Consider the following 17,099-nt stretch of genomic DNA (forward strand, 5'->3'; position numbering starts at 1 on the left):
ATCCCCCCATCCCCTGACTGCCCCAACCCCTATCCACCCCCTGCCCAGTCCTGACAGACCCCTGGAATGCCCACGAGCCAACCCCGCGTTCCCCATCCCCTGACTGCTCCCCCCAGCAGCGCTGTCCAGGGCTGCTCCTGGGTTACCGCCGCCTCTCCCCTCTCTCGGAGCCTCAGCACGCTGCGTCAAGGAGCTGCCCTGGCCCCTGGACAGCGCTGCAGCGGCGTGATTCCTGCGGGAATGGAGCGCGCAGCCCCACCCCCTTACCACGTGGCTCTGACTCAGTGGGAGGAGCTCAGGCCCCGCTGCTGCAGCGCTGTCCAGGGCCACTCCTGACGTGGCGCACTGAGGTGCCGGGGGATGGGGGAAGGCGGAGGCAGGGCCTGAAATAAATGTTCTGTCTGGAGTGTAGGTAATGGTTTCCTGCAATGACTGAGGGAAATTGGGCATGAACATGTAACTTGCCCATGTGACTCCAAACTCAATCTTGTTGCTGTAATTTTCCACAAAAGAACAATGGGATGCCCTTCACATTGCAAAAGCTATAAAAGGCCCTGGAAACACCTCTATTTTGTCTTCAATCCTGCTTCTTACCTCTGGAGGAACTTTGCTACAAACTGAAGATCTAAACAAGGACTGAATAATAATTAATGGAGATATCCCATCTCCTAGAGCTAGAAGGGACCTTTAAAGGTCATCGAGTCTAGCCCCCTGCCTTCACTAGCAGGACCAAGTACTGATTTTGCCCCAGATCCCTAAGTGGCCCCCTCAAGGATTGAACTCACAACCCTGGGTTTGAGGGGGAGGGATAGCTCGGTGGTTTGAGCATTGGCCTGAATGACCCAAACAAGCTGTAGCTGTACTCCAGAGACTTGATTTAAACCAGCAGTTTATTTCATCACTACTACAAGCCTGAACCAAGAACTTTGCAATTACTGTATGTATTTGATTCCTTTAACCAGTTTTAACGATCACCTTTCTTTCTTTCTTTTTATGAATAAACCTTTAGATTTTAGATACTACAGGATTGGTATCAGTGTGATTTTTGGGTAAGATCTAAGTTATATATTGACCTGGGTGTGTGGCTGGTCCTTTGGGATCAGAAGACTCTATTATTTGATGAGACTGGTTGTAAAGAACCACTCATCTCTGAATCCAGTGTTTTTGGTGGTAAGATAAGAACTGGAATGCCTGAGGAAACTGCCTTTATGTTTTCTTGTTAGCAACTGTGGTGAAACAGAAGTTTACTTTTGTTGCTGGTCTGGTATATCCTCTGGGGGATTAGCCATCAGTCTTGGGGTGTATCTGCCCTATTTCTCTGCAGTTCGTGCTGAATTTGGCATCCTCAGTTCAGTGGCATAGCCAGGTTCTAACATCAGGGGGAGCGAACACATAAAAAAAGGCGCCACCCGACATATCAAATTACTGATTACATACTTTTAAATTCATTATACATATTTATTTTGTACTTAAAATAAAAACTCAAGAATGATATTGTTTTACAAGTATGTGAGCCCACTTGACAAGTTTTATTGTCCTTGGGTCTGGCTTCCATCCCCTCTCCAACTGTTGCAGCTGTCTGGAGGCACTTGCCTTCCACACCTTCCTCATTCACACCTCATTCATTCAACAGGGCAATTGATTAAGGGGTGAGGGGAAATTCTTAGTCTATTCTTAGCAAAGAGACATTTTTCTTCTATCTTATTCTATCCTTAGGGGCTGTAACATTATACCAAGGTTCAATGCAAAGTTTCTATATGAGGCTTTGATACAAAGTTTCATGAAAACAGAGGTCACACGTGGGCAGACCCACTACAAGGTTATATGAAGAGGCACAATGTAAAGTCATATGAAAATTATCAGAGATTTATCTACAGAAGCCCATCATTGGGGAATCATGGGGGGGCTGGCTGGCTGGCCCTGCTGCTCTCCTGTTCTACAGGAACAGAGGTGACTCTAGGTACAAGAGCCATCAATCCATCACCTCTCTCCAGTGCGCCATTCAGTCCAAATAAATAATAATAATAATAAAAAACTTTTAAAACCCCCTCCCAAGTTCCATTTACTGCAGCAAAATATTTTCAAAAGATCAGACAAAGGTATTACCAGTGACATGCGCAGAATATCAACTACAAACCCATTCGGGAAGGCAGTGAGCAATTCCAAGTGGCTGAAGGCTTAGTGCAGAGAGGCAAGAGAGATGCCTGAGAGCTCAGATTAGGTCTCTGGGTTTTATTGCTGGAGCCTACATTGTGCATAAAAGAACCTGTGGCAAGGGGTGCTGGGGAGCACCCCACCAACCCAGCTATGCAGGGGGACTGCATGATATGTGAGAGGGATTCAGTGGGGACCAGGCTATCTTCTGTGCTGGCGTGGGGGAGGGGGCTGCTCCTGGATGTATTTTTAGTGAAGGGGCGGGGAGAATCAGATTCACTCATCTATGGGTGTAACCATTGGGTAGGCCGTGGGAGTGCGGTGCCCCCAGTGGCTGGTTCCACTTACTCACAGCCAATGAGATAGTTCCCTTGGCTCAAGGGGGTTGGTACTTGTGGGGCTACAGGTCCAGGGTACAATCTCTGGGGCAGGGGGTATTGTAAATATAGCATTTAAAGCAGCCAATTCTGCTGCTGCTAGAAAACTCAGCTGCCATCTCGGAAAGCGTGGTGTGCAGACATGAGCTTTAGAGCATTTCCCATTCTTTAGGGGGCATCTGCAGCTTAGGGGATGGGCTTCTAGATAAGGCAACAGACTGGGTCTTGGGAGATGTAGGTTCAGTTCCTGCCTCTGCCACAGACTCCCTGGGGGGACCTTGGATGAGTCACTTAATCTCTCTGGGCCTCAGTTCCCTGTCTGTAAAATGGGGATAATACTCCATCCTCTGTCTGTTTGGAGTGAGGGGACTGTCTTTTACTAGCACAATGGGCCCTCATCTAGCTGGAGCCTCCGGGAGCTACCTTCCTAATACCAGAAGGTTTTTTTCAGACCATATAGGCCCCCTTCCATAAAGGTGACCTGAATGAATGGAACAAGAAGGGATCAAATCCCATACATATGTGGGATGTGGCATGGGTCTAGTGGATGGGGCACTGGACTTGGGAATCAGGACAGCTGGGCCCTGATCTGAGCTTTGCCACTGACCCATTAAGTGGCCTTGGGCAAGTCACTTCCCCTCTCCGTGCCTCTGTTTCCCCTCCCAACCTGGGCCTGTCTTGCCCACACAGATTGCAGGCTCAGTCTCTTTCCACGTGACTATACTGGGGGTCCAGATCTTTGTTACGGTCTCTGACTGCTCCTATAACACACATCCTGCAATGGCAGAATGCTTCTGAACTGTTCTAGTCCAGACCGAAGACAGCAGCATCTCCCCTGACCTGGGCCAAAGAGGGCCATTTTTCCGGAGGACCTAGTTTGCTGTGTCACCAAGGGCTCAGGGACGCAAGCAGGGGCCAGGCACCTTGCACAAACTCTGTAGCCTCAGCGTGCCCAATAAAGATCTCTCTCCTACAACTCTGCCTGCCCCCCGCACCCATTAATATTGCTGAAACAAACCCGAGGGGTCATCGTTCCCCCTCCTTCAGCCCCCACTCCAAATACCAAGGAAAACTTGATACTCAAGTGCATGGAGGAGATGTCAGAAGCTTGTCCAGAAGAAAATGACACCGCTCAAAAATTATTTGGAGGCACCTGTATACAGTGGTGAGCTGGAGCCGGTTCGCCTGAACCGGTTGTTAAATTTAGAAGCTGGTTTAGAACGGGTTGTTAAAGGGGTGGGCAATTGGGAGAGAGAGGTTTTTCTGTCATTACACCGGCCCGCGGGCCACATCCGGCCTGCCTGAGCTCCCGGCTGGGGAGGCTCCCCTGCCTTCCCCCCTCTTGCAGAGCCTCAGCGTGCCGTGCCGCCAGCGCTCTGGACCGCTCCTGGGCAGCTCTGCAGCTCCTGCCTCTTTGAACGGCATGGTAAGGAGGTGGGGCTGCAAGCTCCAGTGGGCTGTGAGGCATCCATACACACTGTCCTGAGCAGCATGGTAAGGGGGCCGGGCCGGGCCAGGGCTGGGAGGAGGGGTTGGATAAGAGACAGGGAGCGGTTGGAGGGGACAGAGGTTCTAGGGGGGGCAGTTAGGGGATGGGGGGGGGTAGGGTAGAGGGTGCGGTCATGGGGGGTCTCAGGAGGGGTCAGGGGACAGGGGGAGGGGGTGATGGGTTGCGGGTTCTGAGGGGGGGCAGGGGGTTGGATGGGGCGGGCAGGGGGCTTGTACTCACTGGGCAGTTCCCTACTGGGTCTTTGGCGACTCTGCAGGGCCTGCCACCAACGTGCCTGGAAGACCTGGAGCGAGTCAAGAGCCAGCAGCTGAAGAGCAACCCTGCCCTGCCCCGACTCCGCCCCCTCCCTGCCCCTATTGGACCCCTCCCCAAATCTCTGCCCTGCCTGACTCCACCCCCTCCCTGCTCCTATTGGACCCCTCCCCAAATCTCTGCCCCGCCTGATTCCGCCCCCTCCCTGCCCCTATTGGACCCCTCCCCAAATCTCTGCCCCGCCTGACTCCACCCCCTCCCTGCTCCTATTGGACTCCTCCCCAAATCTCTGCCCCGCCTGATTCCGCCCCCTCCCTGCCCCATTGGACCCCTCCCCAAATCTCTGCCCCGCCTGACTCCACTCCCTCCCTGCCCCTATTGGACCCCTCCCCAAATCCCCGCCCTTGCCCCGCCTCTTCCCCAGCGCGCCGCGTTCTCTCCCCTCCCCCCCAGGCTTGCCACGAATCAGTTTCGCGGTGCAAGTGCTGGGAGCCAGGGCTGGGGAGAAGCAGAACATGGCGCTCAGGGGAGGAGGAGGCGGAGTGGAGGCGGACTGGAGGTGAGCTGGGCAGGGGCTCGGGGCGGGGACCAGGGAGCTGGGCTGGGCTTTCCCCGTGGGCGCTCCCTCCAGCCCCAGAGCACCCAGAGTCGGCGGTGGCAAGGTGCCACCATTGGTGAATATGCTCAGTGGGGGAGTGGCCATTCCCCCTGCTCCCCCCCAGCTATGCTCCTGCCTCAGTTGTGACCCACTGAGGCACGGTTACAGCCCTGTACAAGAATTATTACAATAGCATGTAGGGTGTGAACTCAGGTATATATACTGTCACACAGGCTTATCCCAATTGTGAGTTTAACTGTGGTAAAGTGCATACATGTTTATAAAATGTTCCCACTACCTATAACAATAAATGTTGGTGGAAAAAGATAGGAAGGGGAGACAGAAAGGCTGGGTTAGCCCAGACAAAAGTCTATTGATAGAACTCATGGATTGTGTTGAGATCATGTTTGGTAAACAAGGGAAGTGTGGACCCAGAAATCAATGGATCAAAATTATTGTGTTGCAAATTAGGTCAAATTGGTGGACAAAGTAATCGGATGGATTATTCCACCCATCACTGCCCTTTTGGGGTCCTAAAAAAAAGACTTTGTGAGGGGGGAGAATCAGGCTAGGCTGGGACACAGGACTGTCCTGATCCTGAGAGGTGCCTTGACCAGACTGGGCCAGAGAGAGGAACTCAGGTGACACCATCACCTCCACGGGCTCCAGCTAGATTCTGAATAACACCTGGGAGGCGAGACTTTGATTCTTGCTGTCACATTCTCCTTCATGTGTCATTTTCCTTCACCACCTTAGTTCTCTTTTTTATCTCTTGCCTTCAGTCAAACAAGAGTCTGGCTTAACCAACCAAGCCTGTCTCTCTTTTACAACACTTCTGTGAGTCCATGGTCAGAGAGGGCAGCTAAAAGAGCAATGTCTGAATCAGCCAGATGCTGGTACAAGTTTGCCAGGTGTCAGAGTGGCTGATCAGACTGTGACACTGGCAGAACAAGTGCCAGCTCATGCCAAGGCCCCAAGGCTTCAAGTGAACACTAACAAAAGCAAAGCTGCAAACCAGTCAAGCTCACCTGGGTGCTAGTATTGTTAAAATAGTAAGTTGCTGCTGCATGCAGTAACCTCACATATAATATCTGTATCCTATGGTATAAGGTAATATTTAAATGTTTACTCTGTAACTGTAACAGTGTTTGCTCTGAAACTGTAAACCAACAGTCAGGAGAGACGCATTACCAAGTGTGAAATACTAGTTTGCCACAGGAGGTGTTATCTCCTGCCCAACAACAGAAGGCCCATCAACACCAGATGAATCATTGTGGAATGTCAGAGGACAAAAGACTTTACTTTTCTCCCACCCCACCTCAAAAGAGGAGATGTACACGTGAACTCATCCCCTCAACTTGAACTCTGGGGGAAGGGAATAAAAACCTCTGACAAGAAGAAACTATCTTTATGCTGCTTTGACTTTGAGGAGCAAGGATTATTAAGCATAAGCAAAAGTTCCCTCATGCTTGGCCTTGGTTAGTCCTAAAGGACATACAGAGCTTGCCCATTACAGAAGCTTCTACTCATAGACTCATAGACTTTAAGGTCAGAAGGGACCATTATGATCATCTGGTCTGACCCCCTGCATGTTGCAGGCCACAAAGCCGTCCCTACCCCTTCCCTTGACTCTGCTGTTGAAGTCCCCAAATCCTGTGGCTTAGTGACTTTTGGAACCTAAAACTGTAACTTGTGTGTGTGTGTGTGTGTGTGTATGTTTACCTACTTTAACCTTGTAAATAACTCATTTCTTTTTCTTAGTTAATAAATCTTTCCTTTTCTTCATGGGCAGTTCATCATCTGTTAGAGACGTCTTTATTTTGTTGAAACTTGCCCACCTAACCTTTCCCCTCCTACCGCACTCCCCTTTGAATAAGTTGTTTCTGCTCAGCTGCTGACCCAGGTAAATATATTTGATGAGATTTCTTTCCCATTTACAGTGATGATTCCTTCTGCACAATGCTCATTCCACATCCACTTTGACTTGGACGTATTCACTTCCAACCCAATATCATGCAAAAGTGTTTGCAGTTGCTGCAATTTGTTCTCCAGTTGTGCTATATCCTTTGCCAGTATTACACAGTCGTCAGCAAAGAGAAGATGCATTAACTGTTCTCCATCAATTTTGATTCCTTCTTCCCAGTTCAATTTTTTGAACAGCGACTGCAGTACTGCTGCAAACAGCTTCGGTGAGATTGTGTTGCCTTGACTGACTCCTCTGTGTATAGTAATAATTTAGGGGACATTGAATAATGTTATCTCTGTCAAGCAATTGTGGTTAATTTCTTCCAGCAGGTCAATGTACCTTGGATTGATTCCGATTTCATTGAGCGCACTGAATACAGGGTTAATCTCGACCAAGTCGAATGCCTTTTTGTAGTCAACAAATGCAATACATAATGGTACTTTATATTCCTTGCATTTTTCGATGAGTTGCCAAGCTGAGTGGATGTGATCAATTGTTTAATACCCTGAGCAGAAACCAGCTTGTTCTCTGCTTTTCTGCATTTCAAGATCTTTCTTAATCTGATTGAGTATGACATGGGTGAAGACTTTATACACTTGGTATACGGGACCATCTGTCCCAAAGGCAAGCTTGCCTGTGTGGAGCAGAGTACCCAAGGGACCTGTTATAGTGCTTGAGGAGTTCACACTTGATACTTGGTTGATGAAATATAAGTATAGAACTCACAACTAATTTTGAAAACAACAAGGAGTCTGGTGGCACCTTAAAGACTAACAGATTTATTTGGGCATAAGCTTTCGTGAGTAAAAACCTCACTTCTTCGGATGCATCTTCTTCGGTTTTTACTCACGAAAGCTTATGCCCAAATAAATCTGTTAGTCTTTAAGGTGCCACCAGACTCCTTGTTGTTTTCAAAATTAGTTGTGAGTTCTATACTTATATTTCATCAACCAAGTATCAAGTGTGAACTCCTCAAGCACTATAACAGGTCCCTTGGGTACTCTGCTCCACACAGGCAAGCTTGCCTTTGGGACAGATGGTCCCGTATACCAAGTGTATAAAGTCTTCACCCATGTCATACTCAATCAGATTAAGAAAGATGCATCCGAAGAAGTGAGGTTTTTACTCACGAAAGCTTATGCCCAAATAAATCTGTTAGTCTTTAAGGTGCCACCAGACTCCTTGTTGTTTTTGTAGATACAGACTAACACGGCTACCCCCTGATACTTAACTAATTTTGAGTTTGTGCCCTGATTCTTAACAGTCTGCGCTGAGGTTGGTACTCACCCTCTTCAGCCACTATAGGACAGCTTGACACAGATCATGTGCTGGGCGTGTGTTTCTCCAGCAGTAAGGCAGCACGTGAGAGTTAGCACCAGAGACAGAAGCTGCATTTTCTATATTTGCTGGACTTTTCTCTCCCCTCTTGTGTCCGTTTGTCTTGATTTGTCATCTAGGAAATGGGATTGGACTTTAACAGCAGCAGCAGCAGCTCCAGCCCATCTCAACTAATTTCTCTCTCCTCCCCAAAAGGATAGCTATTACTATCTGTAATACCATCTAAGAGATAGTCAGACAGGGGTTTCTTTTTGCTTCCAAAATCTCTCTAAAGCTAGAGGGAAAAGAAATAAAGGGATGTTACAGATGCTAGTGACAGATGACAGATGATGTGGAAAAAGCTGAAGTACTCAATGCTTTTTTTGCCTGGGTCTTCACAGACAAGATCAGCTCCCACACTGCTGTCCTGGGCAACACAGTATGGGGAGGAGGTGAACAGCCCTCAGTGGTGAAAGAACAGGTTAAGGACTATTTAGAAAATCTGGACATGCACAAGTCCACGGGTCCAGATCTAATGCATCCAAGGGTGCTGAGGGAGTTGGTTGATGTGATTGCATAGCCACTGGCCATTATCTTTGAAAACTCGTGGAGATCGGGGGAGGTCCCAGATGATTGGGTCTAAGCAGGCTGAGATTTCTCTACTTAAAACCTGAGTCTTGTTTAACTGTCTAGTGTTGTATAATGATGGGATCACATTAATTACTTTGACTCTCTGGGCCCATTTATTCCATCCAAATGAATACAACAGGAAGAATGGGTGGAGATTGAGACAAATATGGAGACAATATAGGAGAGAGGAGAATGGAGGAGCAGGGACATAGGAAACTGGAAAACCAAGGGGAAAGGAAAGACAGGACACAGACCACCAGAGACATAGCAAGAAAAAATAATCCTCTTTTTATGGAATGTCTGGTGCTAAAATGGTGCTAAGGGCTGGGTGAATAGACCGTTGCAGCCTGTCCGGGTCACCAGCCAGAGCCTGGACTGTGTACAGCCCGCCCCACTTCAAGGATGGCCCCCTTGTGAATTGCTAATTCCCCCATTGTAGGAGACCCAAATTGTGAGGAGGCGTGCCCTGCCCCCCAGATGCAGACGTGGAGGGATGGTCTCGCCAGCTTACACGTGGTGGAGAACACGGGTACTACCCGCCCACCTGAACCTAAGGGGGACAGCATCTGTTCCTAACCCAACCCCAGCAGAGGTCATCGTGGATTGGGGCCAGCTGGTGAGACAGCAGACTGGAGGTGGAGTCAGGGGAACCGGGCCTCGGCGACCAACCTGGTCCACCAGAGGATCAGACTGCCAGGGACAATGGCACGCCAATCCCTCCCAAGGGGGCAGATGTCCAGCTAGACGTGACGACAGACTTTTGCCAGGATCAAAGGGATGACCCTACAGTGAAGCATGCCTATGAGTAGCTGTCCTGCGTGGATGGAGTCATGGTAGATGTGCAGAGGGCCAACGAGTGGCCTTGGTTTGAGCTCACCTGGGATCGCCTGTACCGAGTTGAGCTGGACCCCAGGATCCACAAGCCCCGGTCCCAGCTACTGGTCCCTCGATGCCATAGATGAGACATGTTAAGGCTGGCGCACAATGTGCCGGCGGCCGGCCACCTCAGACTGGAGAAGACGCTGGCCTGGGTTCTGTCCCATTTCTTTTGGCCAGGTGTACACTGACACTAAGGACCACTGTGCCTCCTGCCTGGAATGTCAGCTAGCTGCACCTTCTGGAGTATCCAGAGCACCCTGGTCACTCTCCTGCTGGTGGGAACCCCTTTTGAAAGGGTAGCCGTGGACTTGGTTAAGAGCGCCACCGGATTCCGGTATATCCTGGTAGTCCTTGACTATGCCACCCGGTTTCCTGAGGCCATCCCCCTGAGGAGTGCCACAGCCCATACCGTAGCAGCAGAGCTTATCAAAATCTTTGCCTGAGTGGGCCTGCCCCAGGAATTAATCTCCGATCAGGGGACGAACTTCACCTCCCGGCTCCTCCAGGAGCTGTTGTCATGGACTCACAGGTCATGCCCACTCTTGGCCCCATACAGTCCCTCTCGGGGGTCCACTCTCTCTCGGGGGTTAAGCTGAGTCGCCTCCTGGAACTGCACCTCTCTGAGCCTTGGCATGCCTGTCTCTTGCTGTGGGCCCCCTCAGGGAGTCCACTTGCTCTGGACCCCTGGGGCCTCCACTCCCAGAGGGAATAATGCAGCCCTGTTCTCTAGACCGGACAGAGGGTTTATTGAGCGTCTGAACACAGCACAGGAAACTCTCAGGGCCTTCAGGCCTGGCCTCCCTCAGCACAGTACATCTAAGTCTCTCCTGCATCCAGATGGGCTCTGCCTGCTCCCCCTCTCCAGTCCTGAGCCCCTCTGCTTTCCAGCTGGGCATCTGATATCACCTCCCCCAAGCCCCGCTTCTGTCCATTGTCTTCTATTCAGGTAAACAGGGTTGCCTGGGCCTCCTCTCCTCTCAGCCGATCGCTCTCCCCCTCTGGCTGGAACCGGCTGGTCAGGTCACCAGGGTCCTCTCTTCGCAGCCCATTGTCCTCCCACTGGCCAGAACCGGCTGTGACTCCTGAGCTGGGCCTCCCGGTCACCAGTTGCTGGGGTATCCATTCTCCAGGCCATTGTCTGGGGTCCCAAGTTCCGTCACTGATCCTTTGTAACAACAAACTCCCTCTCCCATCACCTCGTTAAATCAGGAACATCCAGGGAAACTGCGTTCCACCCCCTCTGCATGCAAACCACTGAAAAAAACAAGAAAAAAACAAGAAACCCCCTACTCCATCATAGGTGTGTGCTCTTCTGGGGATCAAAAAGCTCCTGACTTCCATCTACCACCCGCAGACAGATGGGTTGTTGGAACAGTTTAACTGGATACTAAAGAATATGCTCCGGAAGTTCCCCCCTGAGGAGCTCCGCCATTGGGATCAGCTCATCCCCCAACTGCTGCTTGCTATTCAGGAGGTGCCACAGGCATCCACCAAATTTTTGCCTTTCGAGCTCCTATACGGCCACCAGCCTCAAGGCCTGATGGATCTCATGCAGGAGACATAGGGACAGACCCTGTCCTGCGCTGAAGGGTTGCGTCAGTATGTGTTTAATCTCCAAGAGCGCCTGGCCCAGGCTGGGACCCTTGCCCAGGAGAACCTCCAAGCTGCCCAGAAGGCCCAAGCACAAGGGTATTTGCAAGAGTGGATCTTCGAGCCAGGGGACCGAGTCCTTGTCCTGCTCCCTTCGGCTGAGTCGAAGCTGTTGGCCCACTGGCAGGGGCCATACGAGGTCACCCACCAGACAGGCCCTGTCAATTACGAGGTTTGTCAGCCAGACTGGAAGAAAAAGCCCCAGATTTATCATGTGAACCTGCTAAAGCCCTGGCATGAGCGGGACAAATTGTCAGTCACTCCCAACCCCCCTGAACCAGAACTGGGATGGCAAACGCCCATTGGAACTGAACACGAGAACCCCTTGCTGGGGGGCACCCTCTCGGCCGAGCAGTTGAAGCAACCCAGACATCTCATTGAGGCCTTCCCTTGAATGTGCACCCCCATGCGCGGACAGACCATCCAGATCTACCACTCCATCACCACCGGTCCTGGAGAGGTTGTACGAGGAACCACCCAACCACTCCCCCACCATATGCGAGAGGCCGTGGAACAGGCGGTCCCATCCATGTTAGAACTCGGGGTAAATGAGAAATCCTCGAGTGAAGGAGCCCAATTGTCCTTGTCTCCAACCCAGAAGGGACCCGTCGCCTTTGCATTGACTTCAGGATGGTCAATGCAATATTTCACTTTGACACCTACCTGATGCCCCGGGTGGACGAATTACTTGACCAACTGGGAAAGGCCCAATATATCACCACCCTGGGTGATATAACCAAGGGATATTGGCAGATCCCGCTGACACAGGAATCAAACGAAACTACTGCCTTCGCCACCCCCAGCGGGCTGTATCATTTTACCAGAATGCCCTTCGGACTCCATGGTGCCCCTGCAACATTTCAGAGGTTGATGGATCGTCTCCTCCTGTCTCACCTTGATTACATGGCCACTTACCTGGATGACATAGTAATCTACAGCCATCACCGGGAAGACCACCTAAACCAGGTGGCGGCCGTCTTGAGAACTCTCCGGGAGGCTGGTCTCACTGCAAACATAAAAAAATGCCAAATTGGGTGGCAGGAAACAATGTATTTAGGTTACACACTGGGGCCCCCTTGTTGGGAAAGTTGAAGCCATCCATGACCAACCAGCTCCCACTACTAAGAAGCAGGTCCGGCAATTTCTAGGACACGTGGGCTATTACTGACACTTCATCCCGGACTTTGTGACTATCGCCGCCCCACTGTCTTGGCTGCTCACGAAGGACCAGCCCCTGCAGGTACGATGGACTCTAGACTGTGAGGCAGCTCCAGAGATCGGGAGTTGGGCCTAATAGGGGGTGGGGGTGGAGCAAGGCCCGCCCTCAGAGGTGGACGCGGAGGGAGCACTGGAAGCCACCTGGAGGGCAGAGCCAGGAGGGCCACACCCCGCACGCCAGAAGCAGAGGGGCGGGATAGGAAGGGGAAGTATAAAAGACCTTCCCAGCAGCTCAGTTATGGGGGAGCTGCCGGAGGAGACAGATGCTTCTTCCCTGCTTCTGGAGTGGAGCACCAAAGAGAACTGTTGTTGCCCTGGGGAGACTGAGCTTCCAGGGAGCCCTGACGTTCTTGATGTGGAGGAACTGCTACTGCTACCCCTGGCAGTGTATCCCGGGGAAACTGAGCTTCCAGGGAGCCCCAATGCTCTCAATGCGGAGGAGCTGCTAACGCAACCCTTGGCAGTGTCCCCAGAGGAGACTGAGGCCGACCTCTGGACAGAGATATGCCCGAGGGGGAGAGAAGGAAGCAGGTCAGGGGAACCAGGCAGTAGTCTGGAGGGGAGAGAGCATGAAACTAGGTCAGTCTGTTGCGGGCAGATCCCCGATTACCCAGTGGCGGACTGCTCCGCCACTGACAGGGTGTCGTGGAGTGTGGGGGACTCAGGGCCCTGTACGCCCGGCTCCCTGCGATTCACCATGACTCTCAGCCAGCCAGTATAGCAGAAGGTTTATTTAGACGACAGGAACACAGTCCAAGACAGGTCTTGCAGGCACAGACAACAGGATCCCCCTCAGTTAGGTCCATCTTGGGGTCCCCGGGCACCCCAGCCCCCTTGGGAGGTCAGAGCCCCGTCTGCCTCCCAGCCATATCACCAGCCAGACCCTGAAAAAACTCTCACTTCAGCAACCCCTCCCACAGCCCTTTGTTCAGTTTCCCGGGCAAAGGTGTCATCTGGTCTCTACCCCCTTCCTGGGTTATCCTATTACATGCTCAGGTACTCTCCGAGAATATTGAAGGAATTGGCGCGGGAAATAGCAGGCCCGTTAGCGATAATATTTAATGAATCTGTAAACTCGGGGGTGGTCCCGTTAGACTGGAGAATAGCTAATGTGGTTCCTATTTTCAAGAAAGGGAAAAAAAGTGATCCGGGTAACTACAGGCCTGTTAGTCTAACATCTGTAGTGTGCAAGGTGTTAGAGAAAATTCTGAAAGAGAAACTAGTTGAGGACCTGGAGGGTAGTGGCAATTGCGATAAATTACAACATGGTTTTACGAAGGGCAGATCGTGCCAAACGAATCTGATCTCCTTCTTTGAGAAAGTAACGGATTTATTAGATAAGGGAAATGCGGTGGACCTAATATACCTGGATTTCAGTAAAGCGTTTGATACTGTACCCCATGAGGAATTATTGGTTAAACTGAAAAACATGGGGATCGATATGAAAATCCAGAAGTGGATAAGGAATTGGTTACTGGGGAGAATGCAGCGGGTTGTATTAAAGGGTGAACTGTCGGGTTGGAGGGAGGTTACTAGTGGAGTGCCTCAAGGTTCGGTTTTGGGACCCATTTTATTTAATCTATTTATAACTGACCTCGGAACCGATTGCAGGAGTGGGCTGATAAAATTTGCGGATGATACGAAGGTGGGAGGCGTTGTAAATTCGGAGGAGGACAGGGATATCCTGCAGGGAGACTTGAATGAGCTTGTGAATTGGAGTATCAGAAATAAGATGAAATTTAATAGTGAAAAGTGTAAGGTGATGCATTTGGGGATGACTAATAACAATTTCAGTTACAAGATGGGGACGCACTGGTTAGAAGTAACGGAAGAGGAGAAGGACCTAGGGGTTCTTGTAGACCGCAGGATGACTATGAGTCGACAATGTGACGTGGCGGTGAAAAAAGCCAATGCTGTCTTGGGATGCATTAGGCGAGGTATATCTAGTAGGGATAAGGAGGTCCTGCTTCCGTTGTACAAGGCGCTGGTGAGACCTCATTTGGAGTACTGTGTGCAGTTCTGGTCTCCCATGTTTAAAAAAGATGAACTCAAACTGGAACGGGTGCAGAGAAGGGCCACTAGGATGATCAGAGGAATGGAAAAGCTGTCGTATGAAAGGAGACTAGAGGAGCTTGGGTTGTTTAGTCTGACAAAGCGAAGGCTGAGAGGGGATATGATTGCTATCTTTAAATATATTAGAGGGATTAATACAAGGGAGGGAGAAGAATTATTCCATCTTAGTACTAACGTGGATACCAGAACGAATGGATACAAACTGGCCGTGGGGAAGTTCAGACTTGAAATTAGACGAAGGTTTCTGACCGTCAGAGGGGTGAAATATTGGAACGGCCTACCGAGGGAAACGGTGGGGGCGACGGACCTGTCTGGTTTTAAGATAAAGTTAGATAAGTTTATGGAGGGAATGGTTTAATGGTAAAACATAGTAGTCAAGGAAAGCCAAGCAATGGTGGGTAAATAGTATAATGGCTAACGGGGTCGGGCTGGAGACTCTTGCCTATATGCTCGGGGTCTTACTGATCGCCACATTTGGGGTCGGGAAGGAATTTTCCTCCAGGGCAGATTGGCTGAGCCTCTGGAGGTTTTTCGCCTTCCTCCGCAGCATGGGGCAGGGATCTCTAGCAGGAGGGTCTCTGCCGATTGCAGTCACTAAAAACAGGATTGGGGACTTCAACAGCAGAGTCCAGGGAAGGGGTAGGGACGGTTTTATGGCCTGCAGCATGCAGGGGGTCAGACCAGATGATCATAATGGTCCCTTCTGACCTTAAAGTCTATGAGTCTATGAGTCTCCATCGGTCAGTCTCCCATCCCCCAACGCAGACTATCCTAGCCACACTCCCCTGTCAGCAATCCAAGACCACAGTAAGAACAGTCCCAGTTCGTCACACAGGGCTCTGGTTTGAGATGCGGTGGATTTGGGGAGGCTCACATACCCCCTGCCATCCCACCCCTGGGATGGCAGTACTCCCACTCCGTAGGCCGCCTGTGCTCCTCAGCTCAATCCCTTGCCTGAGCCCAACAGAATGCGAGTGACGTTCACCCCAGACCTGAGCCCCATAGACTGCGTGTGGTGCTCCAACCCTTACCTGAGCCCCAGAGACTGCGTGTGGTGCTCACCCCAAAACTGAGCCCCAGAGACTGCATATGAAGCTCAAACCCTTACCTGAGGCCCAGAGATTGCGTGTGGCGCTCACGCCAAACCTGAGCCACATAGACTGCCTGTGGCACTCAACCCTTAACTGAGCCCCAGAGACTGTGTGTGGGACTCAACCCTTACTAGAGCCCCATAGACTGCGTGTGGCGCTCACCCCAAACCTAAGACCCATAGACTGCCTGTGGCGCTTCAACCCTTACCTGAGCCCCATAGCCTGCGTGAGGCGTTCAAACCCTTACTTGTGCCCCATAGACTGCGTGTGCCGCTCACCCTAAACCTGAGCCCCAGAGACTGAATGTGACGCTGAAACCCTTGCCTGAGCCCCAGAGACTGTGTGTGGCACTCAACACTTACTTGAGTCCCATAGACTGTGTGTGATGCTCAAACCCTTTCCTGAGCCCCATAGATTGCATTTGGCACTCAAACCCTTACCTGATCCGCATACACTGCGTGTGGCGCTCAAACCCTTACCTGATCCGCATACACTGCGTGTGGCGCTCAAACCCTTACCTGATCTGCATACACTGCGTTTTCCGCTCCAACCCTTACCTTAGCCCCGTAGACTGTGTGTGGCACTCAACCCTTACGTGAGCCCCATAGACTGTGTGTGGCATTCAAATCCTTACATGAGCCTCATAGGCTGCGTGTGGTGCTCAACCTTTACCTGAGCCCCATAGACTGCGTTTGGCACTCAAACCCTTACCTGAGCCGCATAGACTGCGTGTGGCGCTCAAACCCTTACCTGAGCCCCAAAGACTGTGTATGGCGCTCACCCCAAACCTGAGCCCCATAGACTGCGTTTGGCGCTCCAACCCTTACCTGAGCCCCATAGACTGCGAGTGGCACTCAACCCTTACCTGAGCCCCATAGACTGTGTGTGGCGCTCAACCCTTACCAGAGCGCCATGGACAGTGTGTGGCGTACAAACTCTTACCTGAGGCCCAGAGACTGTGTGTGGCGCTCAACCCTTACCTGAGCCCCATAGACTGCGTGTGGCGCTCAACCCTTATGTGAGCCCCATAGACTGTGAGTGGCGGTCACCCCAGACCTGAGCCCCATAGACTGCATGTGGCGCTCAACCAAAACCTGATCCCCAGAGACTGCGTGTTGCGCTCACCCCAAAACTGAGCCCGAGAGACTGCGTGTGGCACTCAAACCCTTACCTGAGCCCCATAGCCTGTGTGTGGCGCTCAAACCCTTACCCGTGCCCCATAGACTGCGTGTGGCACTCAACCCTTACCAGAGCCCCATAGACTGTGTGTGGCGCTCAAATCCTTACCTGAGGCCCAGAGACTGAGTGTGGCGGTCAAACCCTTACCTGTGCCCCATATACTGTGTGTGACTCTCAACCCTTACCAGAGCCTCATAGCCTGCGT

General features: G+C 51.3%; 1 protein-coding gene across 4 annotated transcripts in view; it reads right to left on the reverse strand.

The window, feature by feature from the left end:
- Positions 1-17,099, reverse strand: part of LOC122173994 (uncharacterized) — a 60,384-nt gene that overhangs the window by 12,922 nt on the left and 30,363 nt on the right. For 3 of the 4 annotated variants that reach the window (XM_065573587.1, XM_065573586.1, XM_065573585.1), the window contains one exon: positions 12,249-12,339. The gene's annotated coding sequence lies outside the window, so the exon portion shown is untranslated. Of the gene's footprint in view, positions 1-4,260; positions 4,449-12,248; positions 12,340-17,099 lie in introns of those variants that run through there. The other variant, XM_065573588.1, reaches the window with a different exon arrangement.

The sequence above is a fragment of the Chrysemys picta genome, chromosome 20, assembly GCF_011386835.1.
Source record: "Chrysemys picta bellii isolate R12L10 chromosome 20, ASM1138683v2, whole genome shotgun sequence".
NCBI lineage: Eukaryota > Metazoa > Chordata > Testudines > Emydidae > Chrysemys > Chrysemys picta.